At 37.3% G+C, this 15,881-nt stretch overlaps 1 protein-coding gene across 1 annotated transcript in view; it reads left to right on the plus strand.

Annotated features, from left to right (window-relative positions):
* Positions 1-15,881, plus strand: part of LOC116165782 — a 199,726-nt gene that overhangs the window by 161,103 nt on the left and 22,742 nt on the right. The window lies entirely within an intron of this gene.

A 15,881-nucleotide genomic window follows, 5' to 3' on the forward strand; every position in this document is an offset into this window, starting at 1 on the left:
GACAGCGACCAAGTCTTCGCAGCCGTTGTTAACAATGTTAAGAATGATGTAGTGTGGATCCGTAGTTAAATTTGCACGTAAATAAACCTTCAGCAATTTTTCCCCTGGCTTATTTATGAATATTTCATTGCTAGAAAAAGTTAATCAAAATTAGACATAAACTCGCCGAGTTATTGGAGGCCAAGTTGGAAAGTACAATATTAAAATTTAATGTTGGACTTCATAGGAGTACACAAAAAAAAATAAAAACAAAAACTTTTATTAAAGGCCGCTTGTTCATTTTGCGAAATACTTTGCATATACCTACAGATCAACTTTGGAGTAAGTACTTCTGAAACCATCGGGATTGAATGGCGATAATTAGAGTTTTGTGTGATATTAAAGGGTAGGAATTAAATGGTTACAACGCACCGATGGTTTGGGGCGCTGATACTTTGCAAAAGACCACATAAATATTTAATATCATTGCTGCCTCTAAACGTAATGATTTAAACATAGGGCGGATAAAGTAACCACTTTTTCTACCCGGCGCAATAGAATTTTAAAGATTCAGATAGAGTTCCAGTATCACCCTAACCCAAAAATCTTAAAACGTTTTATTTACCTCTGGCCACACAAAGATTCTTCCAGGTTTCCATTTTTTATGACAAATTTTAAAGTATAATTTATCTGTACACTTACCGCGATAGCAAAGAATGTCCGCCCTAAGACAAACTTCTGTCGACTGTATTTAATGCACGAAGAAGTCTAGACTTTTTATGGTTCTTTTTTTTAAATTATGTTCACTGTATATCATTACACCAATAAAGTTTTCATAATTCTTTCGACAGAAGAATTGAAAAACGATTTCCTTTGTTTTTCAGATGATTTTTTACAAAACTTTTTAACGATTTCGTTGAAACAATGAAAAACAAGTAAGATAAGGTAGAATCGTCTGTTTTATAAAAAAAGCAAGTCCATTTAGAGATGAAATCAATTATTCCTCCTACAAGTTGTCAAGTTCATTATAAAACTAGGCTTTGTTTTACAAGAGATTTTCTTGTCAATAGTGTCCTTTTAATGAGACACAATAGTGTTATTAAGGCATGTAAAAACTCCCACTTGTTAATTATACAAAGCCTCCGAATCGTAAGCGTATTTATACCGTCATTTTCTATGGTAGAATCCCCACCCGATAGATTTGAAAGCTTCTCAGATGCGGAACAAGGTTTTATTTCTTATATTTGCCATCAATAAAATCAAAAGTCAAGAACGTATTATAGTGTAGCGATCCTTCTAGAACATTCTCGAGGCGCTATCGATAAGGAATGAACGCGAATGTGGCGACCTTTCTAGACAATTCTCAAAGCGCCGCCAAGTCGATAAAGGATCGGCGATAAAGAATGAAAGCGGATTCTTTCTGTGGAACATGATATGCCTTCTAGATTTTTAACGAACGTTTATTTTTAAATTATGTGCAGTCTCAGTCTTGACGTCGATATCGAAGTGATAAATAGTAAAATTCGCGCTCGTGCTGTAAATGTGTTATGCATGTAAGTGATAAATATAGTAGTTAGAAGAAACGTTATAAATCAATCTTTTAATTCATTAATAATTAATTTTAAATAAATAAGCCACGTTAAATTTACATTACAATAAATAATTTTATACAAATACATTTTCTTTCATATTCAGGTCTCGGAAGAAGTTGCTTCGTTCGATCCTATTGGTTGTTCTTTCTTTATAAACTTGTTCATTTCAATATTCCCCAAACATTCCTGTTCAGCTCGTTCCACAGCCTACGCCAGCACTCCCCTTGCTACCATTCGGTCAGAGTTTCCTCTTCCTTAACTATCGACCCGGCCAGGCAGTCAATGAGACCTGCAAAAACTATGGTCAGATGAAGTTTGCTTCCCCCTAACGAATGTGGGGGTCTTCTCATGATCAGTAATTCCCAGATCGTGCGTCGCTACCCATTTCAGTAGTATTTCCCCTCTCTTGGACGATCCCCATGTCTGTGACGCAGCGTTACAATCATCGGGCACATTTGGCGAGAGGTAGTCTCGTTGGCTTCTGTTGCCTTCATTTCGGCCTTGAACTGGAGGTACGCCATTGTCCCTGGACCGTGCTCTTCTCTATCGCACACCACACTTTTTGCATTTATCTTCATAGTGGCCCTCTTCGCCACAGTTTAAACATTTGTTTTTAACTGTGCGTTCACTGGTACAGTTTCCCTCTATGCTCTGACTCAACTATGGCATTTTTGACATTTGTTTGTTGAACTTTGTGATCCCAACCCATAGTCTTGTTAGGGTGTCCAAGTGGTTTTTCCCCGCTCCTTCTGTACCTTGAACACCCTACCCTAATTCTTGACAACTCAATATTATCCAATAAAATTCCCCATTCCCCAGGGCCTCAACCCCCTCCTCCTTGATCTTCTCTGTTCGTTATCAGGTCCATATCTCGTATGTAGTACGGGTGCTCTCTTCCTCCACTCCGACACTGCACTGGTCACCCCGCCCAGTTTCTTCTTCCTTCCTTCCTGGTTTCTCTTATATGTAAGGTGGCATATATATACCCTATTCTTTTTAGCAACCCTTAGTTTCGTATACGTACTTTCTCTACGTGGTCTCTACTCTCTACCGCTGCGAGAAATAGGGACTATCGTTCTCCCCCTCTTCCATAATGGTCTCTGATTTTTTTAACGTTGTCAACCCGCCTTTATAAGTCTGAACCTTTTCGATTTTCGGTTGGAATTCTGGTAGGCGTTTGCTCATTTCCTCCCTCCTTTATCATCCTTATCGGTGCCGTATAGGAGAATTTCGTTGTCAAACCGCCTTTCTTCTTTTGGTATCTCACCCCTGATTGTACCTTTCGGCCATTCCTGTCTTACCACTTCCCACGCCATTTTGAAACCATAGCAACTATCCATTTTATTTTGCAACCCTTACCTCTACCGCCTTTATTATGCTCTTGCGCCTCGTGTGGAAGTTTACCCCTTTTGGTTGCTTCTTGTTCGCCGTCTTCAGCTCCTTATAGTAACCGTGTCCATGGCAGATGCCTCTTCATTGATTTTTTCCGATGTTATGCGCGTGTATCACTATACTACGCTAATTCTACTGGTGCGATAAATTTCGTGATCACGTGTCCATGCTAGTGCCCATACTAAATTTTTGCCACATAATAAATTCCTGGACTATTCTCCTGTTTAAAATACCTACCAAGTTTTAGGTTTAATCCAACCAAAGGAATGGTATAACTGAAAGTAAATACAAATTTCCTAATAAGAGAAACAAAAAATAACCCAAATCATTTGTTTGGATTCGATTCTTATCAATAAATACAATACAAAGTCTCTTTCGTTCAAGTATGTCACCCGGGCCGATTCCTTTAGGAATATTACAATTACCTCGAACAAAATTTCTTATGCAAATTCCTAAAAATAACCGACCACTACTTTATGCAAATCAAAAAATTGAAAATAACTTGCAGTTATTGATGTGGCTAGGTAATATTCTCTGCCGTCTGATCCAGGGTCTGATCTTATCTCTCCTTGGAAAATGCACAGGAATAAATACGCCAATGTTCCTCTATGTTGATGTTAATTTTGTCCAATTTATTAACTAGGTCTTGGTAGACAGACACAAGGGAGAACAATGGAAGATAAGCGCTTCGGAAAGATTTGTTGTATTCAGAACTCAGGTGAAAGAATGCCACAAAGAGTTCCTACTATCTGAGGAGTTAGTTATAAAAGAAGATGATTACAGAATTGAACATTTGGATGAAGAATATGAGACCGAGGGAACTGTGCATCACTCAACCAAGAATCCCTACAGGGTACTTCAAAAAGCATGGGACGTCACCCAAAAAACCGACCGATAAACGTTTTCATTGAGTTCTCTAAATAATAGAGATGTGGCGAACTGGAAGTTGGAGCATACGAAGCGTGTAATGAAGAAATATTTAAGAAAACCAAGTTAATGGGAATCAATTTATGCAAGGAAAATACGTGAGAAGGAGACAATATTGGGAAGAAGGGGCACGGGGATTCCAAATGTGCTTGGGCCACATGGTGGATTCAGTATTGGAGGCAGACTTTGAAATTAGTAATACATAACGTCTAAAAATTTACCTGCAAAGCCAAAAAAAAAGAATAAAATCATATAGATTAACGAATAACGAAGCAGCAGGGGCATACGTCCAAAAATAGAACTAAACATAAGTAATTAGGTGTACTGGGTTTCCACTGTGAACTTGCATGCATTTTTTAAATTCGAACTTAAATCATCTGTCATTATTGTAGTGCTGAAACGCGATAATGAATGAATGATTAGACATGGCCGTCTGTGTTGATAATTCACCAATTTGTAGGTATCATTTAAGTAAAATTGAGTGGGATATTTTTTAAGCCATTTGCGTTCTGATCGGGCTAGGAAACTGTACTGCACTGTACGAAAGTTAAAAAGATGCAAGAGACAGTTAACGTGGCGTAAGAAACGCATTAATATATTTAGTGATCACAAAAACAATTGATAAAACTCCTGGGAATCTGAAGAAGAGATTGAACGTTGTTTTTTTGTAGTCGTAAAATCAGGAGGACCTGAAGAAATCTCAAGGAAGGACTAAAAAACATGGAATAAAGAGATAGAAGATATTCTGGAGGGAGTAATACGGTAAAAAGCAAACAAATTGTCAATAACCAAAAGAAAGTTGATACATGGAAAAGGTACAAAGCATTAATTTGTGTTTTTAAAGCAGAATAAAATTTTAAAACTGCAATGACTAGTGCTCTGAAATTTTAATGGAATTTTCAGGTAATGTCAATTCTTGAATAAAAATATGACATTTAGTGCACAGAGCAGACAAGTTCAGTTCGCAGTTTCTACTTGAAAAACTTTAATTACGAGAGTTTAAAAACTTAAAGCAAAAATTGCGCCGTAATCGTAAATCTGAAAGCATAAAATGTCGACAGCGAATTACATTTACTTCTGATATCCTGTCTACACATGTATAGCACTTCGCAATTTTCTGTTGAAATTAGAGGGCGCACTTCGAATAAAGAATTCGTTGAATTTATTGTAAGGGGAAAACGTCCGCTAGTTTTCTTATTGTAAGTATGATACCATTAGGAGAATGGGCAACTTACCGAAGTATGCGCTATCGTTCTTATCCCATTTTTTAAGACTACAATTTGCATTCCCCAACACGCTCCACTCAATTTTAGCTCATCCCATTTTCAAGTAAACGTCGTTTATCTCCTTTTAAGCTTATACACGCCTGAAATTTAATACCTTATGCAAAGAAAAAGGTTTAAAATAATTTCTGCACAAGATTCTAACAAAGTCCTATTTGTGTAGTTTTGCTGATTGAACCTGCCAAGGATATTCGCTATTGTCATACGACAAGGTTTTGTGCGACCCTTGTGACCGTCGTTAATTATTGTCCGCGAAGGACACTGAAAGGTTGCAATTCGCCAAAAGCGTTAGGAACTATAGAGAAGTTTCCTCTATAGGGAATTCAACTGCTTTATAAATAGTGTGCTCGATAAAACATTGTTTTTAACAATATGGATGCACTTTATTCCCATCTCTTAAATTTTTAGTGTACATTTACTGCTGTTACCAAGTAAATTACAGCGGAATACCGTATGGAGTTCTTAACTGTAAAATACGCCTTTATTGGTATGAATATGCGCCGTTAGAAACTGCTCTATATTTTCTTGGGTAATATCCTGGTTTTGTCAATACACGCTTCTAAAGTTGCCACCACGCATTGTTAATTTTAAAATTATTTTCCATGTCGTTTGTTTAGCTCGCCTAAAATCACAATTTTCTTTGTTCATCGGTGCGGACAGCTTATTTGCTGTTTGTGTCCCTGTTTTAATTGTTTATTTATATCTTGCAAAAGGAATTAACCCGAGACTGGATACCTGCATTAAACGTGCCTTCGAATTACCTCGTCCACTTTGAGTGCAAACACACGATTTTTAAGGAGCATCCAACTGGCAGCTTAGAAAGGGGAATGGTCTTGGATCACAGTTGTAAAGTTGAAGGTAGATTGTGAAAAGCTCCTATTGGTGCACCAGATTACGAGGGTCGTATGATAAGTTTTGTGTTTTGAAATAAATAATACAGATCAAGGTAGAGTATCTCTTCGTCTGAGACCGTTTCTTCGATGCAAAATGAAATTGAACTTCACTCTGCACGGACCGTCTACAGAATCCTAGTTTGCATTCCGCCGTAGAAATGTTCAACTTTCTTGTTTTCTTGTCGGAAATGCTGCGAAAGTCTTCGGCCGCAGCGCGAAGGTGGCTTAACTTTTATCTTTGGGATCCACCCAGTGGAAATGTATTACACACATAATTTCTAACTTGTTATAGTTGACTGAGCTCAGTTTGAATCTGTCGGCACTAAATAGCGTTATAATTACTTGAACACTGCGGTATAGGAGACTTATCAAACGACCCTCGTAACTATTTCACGGTAAAAATTGCTTCAGTAGTGTTGAAAACTACTGATATATGTTAGAAAAGTATACTATTGCATTAAATAAATGATAACGCTGATAAAAAAACTCTTCAATTTGTGATAGGTGGATACCAACACGTTACATTGATTGCATAAATGAATAACAAAGGTAAATCGTGCATATATATTCGTACAAAATAAATCTATACCTACCTATTAATAATTCATCTCCACAATCAAGTAAAGTTCAAATTTATATTTATCTGATTTTATTTGGTTGTTTTCACGGACGGTCGAAAAACTGAGCTTTAGTGTATGTTTGCTTGTAGATCACATTGGCTCAGCACGAGTGTCTGTTAATTACACTCCCTCTCTGATATACTATGCTCCTCATTTCATATGCTATTTTATGTATGAAGGTCGTGCTGCAGTCAAGTGCGTCTAGATTATTTACTATGGCGCGGATACCCACCCCTACTTTATTTTCTCCACTGCCTGCAATGGGAATAAGTAACACAAAGTATAATTTCTGAAGTTACTATTATTTCTAGAAGTTAGTTGATCTTTAAGGATAATGTAAAGGATTTTAGACTGGCTGATTATTTGATCAAGTCTTGCCTCCACTTTGATTAGTCTAATTGGGAAGAAAATCGTACGTGTTCTTTAACCACCAGTTAGATTCATTAGGGAATTCCGTTGGGTTTTGAAAGTCAATTGCGACAGTTACGCTTTGTAAATACGGTGCTAAAAGGAGAAACCGCTGTAGAGGTTTAATATTACCCATTAAAGGAACAAACGGTGATGTCTTGTGTTGTACGCGGTCTACGATTTTCGCCTGAAATGTAGGCCTCACATAATTTCCTTATTTACATTTTGCGTTTACATTTAAAGCTTGCGTAATGAGTAATTACTTACTTCTGGCGACAAAACCAGCTAGCGATTGAAATTAAAGATCTTTTAACTTAACTGAATTCCAGATTTAGAAAATTGTTCGTTCTGCAGGGTGCCAAGTTTAGTATTAAATAGGGGCTCAACCAAAACGGAAATAAGTTATTTGGAAGCAGCTGTGGCTGTAGTTACAAGATTCCAAAGATAAATCACACTTTAACCGGTAAATGTAATCAATGTCTTGGTTTTGGGCACACTTAGAACACGCCGGACGCTGACAGGTCCCATTTCCAATTTGTCATGCATGTGCGGGAGTGGGTATGCAGCAGCAGAATGCATAAAGTAGAAAGGCCAGAAAAGGTCATGTGCGATAACAAAAGAAGGAAGAAGAGAGCAGAATAGGCCAAGAAAAGGCACGGACGAAAACAGCAAAGTAGGAGGAACACAGAACAGAGTAAGGACGAAATTAAAATATTACCGTTGAACTAACGGGTCGCAACCTCTCCGAGCTCAGAAGGGCGCTTTCTGCCAATAATATGCAATCAGATAAAACACATCAAAAAGTAAGAAAGGGTAGGGATAGTGCCTCTCTAAAGGAACAGCAACAAACAACGTGCACGAGAAAATCAATAGAGAGGGAAAAATACAGGAAGGTACATTCAGATGACCTCTAGCGGAAAAAAAAGAAAACCTAAGAAGTGAAAACTTCACCAACAGAATTGACCACAACGAGAACTTGCACAAAAGTACACAGGTGGAGTAACGATGAGTAAAAGAATTATGAATTTAAAACTGAATGTTTAAAAAAAATTTACAGGCTAACTGCCCGTGTACACAAATGAACACGCCTTTTTCAGCAGTTGCGAAAACTAGCAGCAGCAGCAGCGTTTACTCGTCGTCTCTAGTTTTTAAGGAAACGCCACTTCTACACCCTGTATTGTGTTGTAAAATTCCTCTGTTAGATTTTGTCTGTTGTCCTTTCAAGTTAAACCCCTTCGTAGTCCCCACTTGCTTCATGTCCCTATAAAAGCATGACACTTCTTTCCAGAATCACTTACCAACCAAAAACGAATGTGCAACCGTTTCTAGCCTTTGGCAGTTATCAATGTCACCCATAGACGGTGCCTAAACAACTGGCTAACGGACTACGCACGACGCAACACAAGTTGCCTACGTTATAACTCAAAAGCGCTGACGTTACATTTGATATGGTACTGGCTATGCCCAGTTTGAATTTCATGCAATTTGGTTCATAACTAACAGAGAAGTAAGTTTGCCTACATTGCCAATTCCCGAACTTCGATCTACCAATTTAATCGGTCTATCTGTTATCTTTTAAGTCGATGGACATGAAGCCATCGAGCGAGCGAGTGATTGGACGAGGGGGAGAAAGAATAAGCGTCTCGGTTAACAATTCGATGCTAGTTCCTCTTGCCTATGGAATAGTGTACATACACAATAGTTTATAATGAATGATACCTTTTCGTAATTTGAGTGCCAACAGTGAAGCAGATGAGACGAGTTAGTTGTAACAGACTTGAATTGTAATAAATGGCGTCGTGACGCTTAGCATGTAATATCCTAATTATGGCTACACGTGTTCTGGAAAAATTATACAATGTAGGATAAAGTAATAGCACTAATAAATATGAAGAGACGACAGTTGGGTGTCTTGTAATAAGTATACGAGAAATCGTAAAGCTGAGGCTGACCAAGATGTGTCAGCCAGTTTCTGTTTGGAAATTGTGACCAAAAAATATATTGCCATCCTGCAACACGCACGCAGTATTTTATAGAAACCTTTTCTGCCTATCTCGACATGTTTATGTTTACAATACCTCAAGCTGTTACATTCTCCGCAAATGCAAATCATTGTTATTATTCGAAGATAGCAGTTCAAGCGAGCGGTGATTTATTTCGTATATCAAAAGTAAGCAATTGTTGCATTCGAAAATTCTAATTGTGCTTGTAGATAAAAATAACGTCTTGTGCCTCCCAGGAACTCGTGGAATTTACAATATCCTTACCGTTCAAAATGCAATAAGTTTTCCTGAAGTTCCGCTACCTTCTTTATCAAGTAACAGACTGTTTCAAATTTAGTCATAAATATATCAATGAAGGAACTTCTTACGCTTGCGTAACCCGCAACGGTAATTGAAAACAAGCACTAAACGTCAAAATTAATTACTAATCACTAGGTACATTCTCTACTGTATTCTAAACGGAATTAGTGGAGATAATGCTCAGTACCAGTGAATTTCTCGTAAAAGGTACATAGAACAAAACTAGAAGAATATCAGGCGACAGTAGGAGTTAGGACAGTATTTCACTGGCTTGCACACTGGTCAGTCTGTAGTCGCGTTTTTTCGGGGCTTGTAAATCTCGATCAACTTAATTCCAAACATAAATTTTGATCAACACCTTAAACAAATCTACCGCACCAATGGAAAAATCTCGAATGAAAACCCTATCTGGATCGCACATTGGGTTCGAATAAATACACACACAAATGCTGTCCTGAACTGCACTTATAACACATAATTAGATGACAAATAAAACTGGTTTAATGGATAAAATGACAAATTTTTGGTGGGTGTTCGGACGGTAGAAAGATTTAACTTTTAATAAGAAGACCTCGCCGCACTTCAACTCTTTGCTTTTTCAACACGATTGGGCAAACACCCGTTAATATTCTCACCCAACTGACTTCTGCACAAATTTATCGTAAAATGACTAACTGCGTCTTCAACTATACCAATAGGGCTGTACGCCCGAAAATTTACCGTAACCGCTCCTCAACCGTCGCGAAACCAACAGCCTCGCCTTCTCGTTATCTGCAGTGTTTAAGCAAACCCCACTTCCACCATAAAACAAAATGTCTCATATATGTAACAATAAGCTTTACACACAGATGTAAAAAAGTCACTAGCTTGCAGATCCCATCTACTAAACTTGAAGACTTCTTGTCACTTCATTCAGATGTCACCACTGCAAAAATTTCTATTTAGTTGCCAACTTTGGTAGTGCATATCACCTCCAGGGTGCTTCGTTCTTATAATAGCCGAGCCAGTAATAACGTCCTAAACCTACAGCATGCCCGATATGTTTATCAACTAAATACACAAAAATCAATTATAATCATAATTAACAAATTAACTTAACTTAACTACCTAATCGCGTAATAGAAATATCATTGTTAATGCAAAATTGGATAATTTTTAAAAATAGTTTCAACAGAAACGTCTACTGAATGTTTTTGTACGGTGCAGCATCTGAGGTATGTTTATTGTGTGATGTTTCTGCAATATTTCAAAGCGGACATTAAACATCATAATATGCATTTATGAGATGTTACATATTGTATCATAGTTTTATCTCTGAGATGTAACATAAATATTATTTGGCAATGTGGGGAAAGATTTAATTTAGTTCTTTATACATAGATAACGTGGCTGCTTATTTTATAACGAACGGTATTTGTTCCATAGGTCTCTACAACGTGCGGTACAAACGCTGTTCAATTACGCTACCTTGTTAGATTAAATTATTTCTAGTCGAATTAGCTTTGAGTTGGGTTTTGTTAAACGTGATATTTACTAAGGCCAAATCTCTATGGTCCTGTTAAATTTAATATAAATTGAATGTTGAATTAAAGCCGTGCAGGTAAATATGAAAGACATTCCAAGTGATGTAACTGTATTGTAGGTGTTTTTACGTAAAAAATTAAATCATCTTGACACGTGTTATTAGAAATATCACAACGAAATTGTAATCACATTTTCTCCCCGAAAGACACAACGGTTGTGAAATAACCAGAAAGATCGCAAAATAGTTAATGGAAACCACTTACGCTGCAGCTTTCAATTAGTGATAAAATGCAACATTTTAGGTGCCGCTTTTTGTCGTTTCTTAGATGCGAAATTGTCACAGGAAAAGTGCATTAAACATATTTTTCTAACGCACTACTACCTAAAGGAAAATTCCATTCAAGCATTATCAATTAATCCGCGCTGGTGCCAATATTAATATTAATTAGTTATTCGCGTTGTTATTAAGTTCGTGTCCGTACCCCTAGTATACCTTATAACTGGCGCCCAACGTGGGGCCCCGAAAAGGTCTCTTGATTTTGTGTAGTCGCGTTGCAAACTGTGGTTCCTTTTGTGCGGTTTTTGGGATTTGACGTGATCGCCACCCATTCAAAAATGTGTTTTTGCATTGACTATTGAGCTTTATGTGTGAATACTCACAAAAAATGGAATAGTATACTCGTACGTGTTTTACGTGTGATTTCTTTCCACCTACAAATGTTCACTCTGGAAATTTTGCGAATTGCCGTTGTAGATCTCTGATGTGAATACGTTCGTAGATGCTATCGAGGTTTTTAAAGGATTACTCGATGGGTTCGTTTTGACTGGGTACCAAGGTGTCTACTTTATCAACTTGGAAAGAAGAGATCGATCTCTTAAAATCAACATTCGGTCCAATTAAGCCGCATTATCGACTCTAAAACCAAAACAGGCATTTTTATGTGTAAAGCTCGTTCTATTTTATGCCAGTTGCTACCGGGTACTCTAACTGAAGCTACTCATCTGGACATGGTATACGGTCTCCTTAATTGTAGAAAGTACCGCGAGATAAAGTTACGACTTTTAGGGAACTCAATTAGTTGAGGAAACTTGAGGTTTCAGTCGAAACTACAATTACTATAATGAGAAATCTAATACAGTTAAGAAATCGCGCTGTTGGTACTGTAAATATACAAGTCATGTTATTGAATAATGTCGCAAAATTGTTAAGACTAAAAGCTTGGATAAGGCACCAACAACTTCTTATTCGGAAAAGACTTCCAAAAGGAAACCTACTGAGGATACGTCATTGTCTATTACTTTAACGGTTATAGTTGTGGTACTCCCGGTTATATTAATAACAATTGCCCCAAATGTAATCCTGAAAAGGGTAATGTTAATACTGCGTTTACGTTTAATGCTTTCAATGACAACGAACAAGTTCCTCGCCCCTAGACTCGCTGCTTTCCCTGCCTATAATTATCCATGGATACAACGGCTAAATGTAGTGTTGCCAATTCTAATCTGATGACCATACCGGGTGGAGGGATTAGCTGCCCCCATTATTAATGCGGCAAGATATTCTTCAACGGGCTGTACTCCCGCATACTTGATTTCGGAAGTTCGCGACATGCTCGCCCGACGTATGCATATGGTCACTATAGGCCTTGTAGGCCCTTAGCTTGGTGGACAATTGATGCCCATTTTGTCTTATTTTCAGCAGCTGTCCTCCATTCCCGAACCTGTAGTCGCGATAGATAATCTTCGACCTCCTTTTTCAACTGCGTTCTGAGTCTTCCCACTCGTCTTCTACCTCCAAATTTTACTGATGGGAACTCTTTCTTGGTCCTTCCTTATGAAATGCCCCATCCATCTTATTCATTGTACCTTTACTGCACCTATGACCCGCAACGTAATACAGGTCTTTTATTTTTTTTGTCCTCCGTTCCCCTGTGTCTTTTATCCCCATAAATTTTTCTCAGAATTTTCCTGTCCCATGAAAAACTGGCCCTGTTTCCTTATTGTCCACACCTCAGATGCGTAAGTCGGAGTTTCACTGCTCTAGAAAACACGTTTCTCGTTATTATTGATTTTAACGCGAAAGCACTCTTAGTGCGTTTGGAGTTGGTACTGGTAACTTTTCGCCTGCATTTCCTTTAGTTTGGTCTACCACTGATCTTCCTCGTCAAAAACCGCATGCAAACCGCAAAGCTTCTATCGTTCTCAAAGCTTTGTTTGCCACCTTTTTTGTGGTGGACAGATTAATGCTTCTCTCCAAGACTTTGGCATCTCTTCATTTTTCCATATTTCCTCTATCAGTTGAAATATTCGTACATGTAGCTTTCTTCCTTTTTTATGTTTGTATTCCGATCGCTCCTGGGCTTCCATTGTTCTTTAACTTGTGTATTATGTTTATTATTTCGTCCATTTCTCGGCGTTTGTTTTGTAGATCCTCGAAATATTCAGCCCAGCTTTCTAGAATATGTTTTTGATCTCCTATTAAATTTCCTTACACATTTTTGTTGTCGGCTGGAACCCCATTTTGGACCTTTTTTTGTGCCCCGGTAAAAGTTTCTAATCTTCTTTTTTTTTATATTCTTCTTCTATATCTTTTAATATTTTAGCTTGGTGTTTTCTTTTCTTCGCTCTGCATATTGCTTTACGCTTTTTCCGGTACGTTTGCTTTCTTCTGTATTTGCTTGCGACATCTTCATTCTGGTTTTTTCTTTTTGCTGTACCTCTTGTTCGCATTTACTGTGGTACCATTATTTATTTGAGCTGTGTGGCTTTGTAAAGCAGTTTTTGTGCTGTAGGCTTTATATTGTCTTCTATCCATTTCATCCTTTCATATATAGGTACTCTAGTGTTCTTCTTTTTTAACATTTCTTCCATTGCTTTTTCAAATTTTATTTGCCTTGCATTATTTATTGATGTATTAGTTGGTATTATTTGCTTCAGCTTTATTGTCGTCTATTTCTTACTCTTCTGTCGGTGCATGGATATTGATGAGGTTGTCGTTAGTTTATTGGTGACCATGAAACCCGTCCCTAATTTTCTCTTTTTCCCAACACTCTGGAAGAAAGTATAATCATTAATATCATAAACCTCGTTACCTTCCTGCTTAGTTTCTTGCAACGCTAATATACCTATTTTGTACCTTTTTAGCTGGTTTATTAGCTCGTTAATTAACCCTTCCTGAAAAGTGCCTCTTACGTTCCAGGATGCCAGAAAAATATTGTTTTCTATCTTCATTCCCGTTTTCGTTTCCGTTTTCGTCATCGAATATCCGCTTGGTCTACTTCTCGTTAGTTTTGCCATGCTCTTCATACCATTCATATTTCACGCCGTTTATCTCCAGTTTTTAGAGCTCTTTTCCTCTTCTTAGGATTGGGCTATTTAGAATGACCAAAGCTCGAATTCTATTTCAATTTCGGGCTTTGGCCGCCCCGAAGCAACCAAACCTAAAATTGAGTAATTAGGAAATAACCAAAACTTGCCATACATTTTTAGTAACTCAATAGAAATTTAAAATCTGTGGAGGGGCAACCCATAAATGACGTAATGCAATTATTTCGAAATTTTGATCCCCCTTCCCTTCTATGTAACACTTTTGCCAATCCCCTCCTAAAATTGCATTAAGACTTTAAAAACCAACCCTCCTTTTTATGAGCAAAAAGTAGTGCACAATTTTTTTTTATTTCATTGAAAAAAATAATTAAAAAGTATAGTTCCGGAAAAATTGTTTGGCATCAATTTGGCAATAAATAATTTGTATGGAGAGGTCACCGTGCAACGGACAATTAATTTTTCCGTATGTATAAACATGATACATAGCATGGCTACTTAAAATAACAATAAATGAAATAAGTAACAAACAAAACAGCATAAACTTTTATGTCAAAACATATAATGAATATATAGAACTAAAGAAAACGAATAGTTGTATTGTTAATTAATTATTTATTTCTGCAATTTGGTGATGAGTGGCATTTTCAGTTGCATCTCACTTCTTTCTTAAATAAAACAATTGCATCTTCTGTTTGCGCAATTGTTTTTACAACTACATCTCGCAAAACCTTGCTTTCATTGAGAGTCTTTAACAGCGACAGTTCTTAGTGTTAGCTTTGTTTCTGGAACTATCCTTGTGCCTCTATGAACCTATGGTCAGCCAGTGGCGTAACTACAAGGTCTCAAATGTACGCAATGAAGACGGGCCCCGACTTAAAAGGGGCCCGGCAAAAATTTAATTCATTTAGAGAAAAATCTCCTTGTTCTTCAATGTTATGCTTTTATTAATTATGTAGGTCGCGCTCACTCGTACCCAAGCTTACTATCGGAACGCAAATAACACAGTGAATTGGAAAAACAAAAGAAAGTTTATGAATAATTGATAAAAAGTGTAAAATGAATCAAAAAGGCCGAAAGAGTTCCTACAAATTTAGGCAGAATGGATTTAAATCCATGTTCCCTTAGAACTCGTCGGACAAAAGAACCGAGTTGAAGAAAATTTCGAATCATTCATCACAGGGGGTAAAAAATCTGGAGCAATATCCACAATATACAAAAATTAACAATCCGAGGAAGTAACTTGAATTTTAATAATTTAAGTCTGACTTTAATTTAATACAAAATTTGATATGCTCAAAAGTAGCCATTTCAAATAGATTATTAAAAAGCAACTCACCCCATTTCGCATTGGTGAAAAATAACATTCCTAAGTCTCTTACATAAAGTGCATGGAATACTTTGTTAATTAGCGGGACCTTCTGCACTCTGCAGTCCAGACGGTATCTGAAGGTTCTGGATACGGTAACCTTATACTGAAGTTGTATTTCGAGATGAATGTCGCTAAGTAATTTTAACACTCCAGCATTTACCTCTGCACGGACGTAACAGTTGACGTCTATACAACTGTCTAAACGCAAAAAATTGCATCACTTTAGTGGCGAATTTAATTTGCAACGTGTGATCCTGTCTAGGA

The sequence above is a fragment of the Photinus pyralis genome, unplaced genomic scaffold (genome assembly GCF_008802855.1).
Source record: "Photinus pyralis isolate 1611_PpyrPB1 unplaced genomic scaffold, Ppyr1.3 Ppyr1.4_LG3a, whole genome shotgun sequence".
In the NCBI taxonomy this organism is placed as follows: Eukaryota; Metazoa; Arthropoda; class Insecta; order Coleoptera; family Lampyridae; genus Photinus; species Photinus pyralis.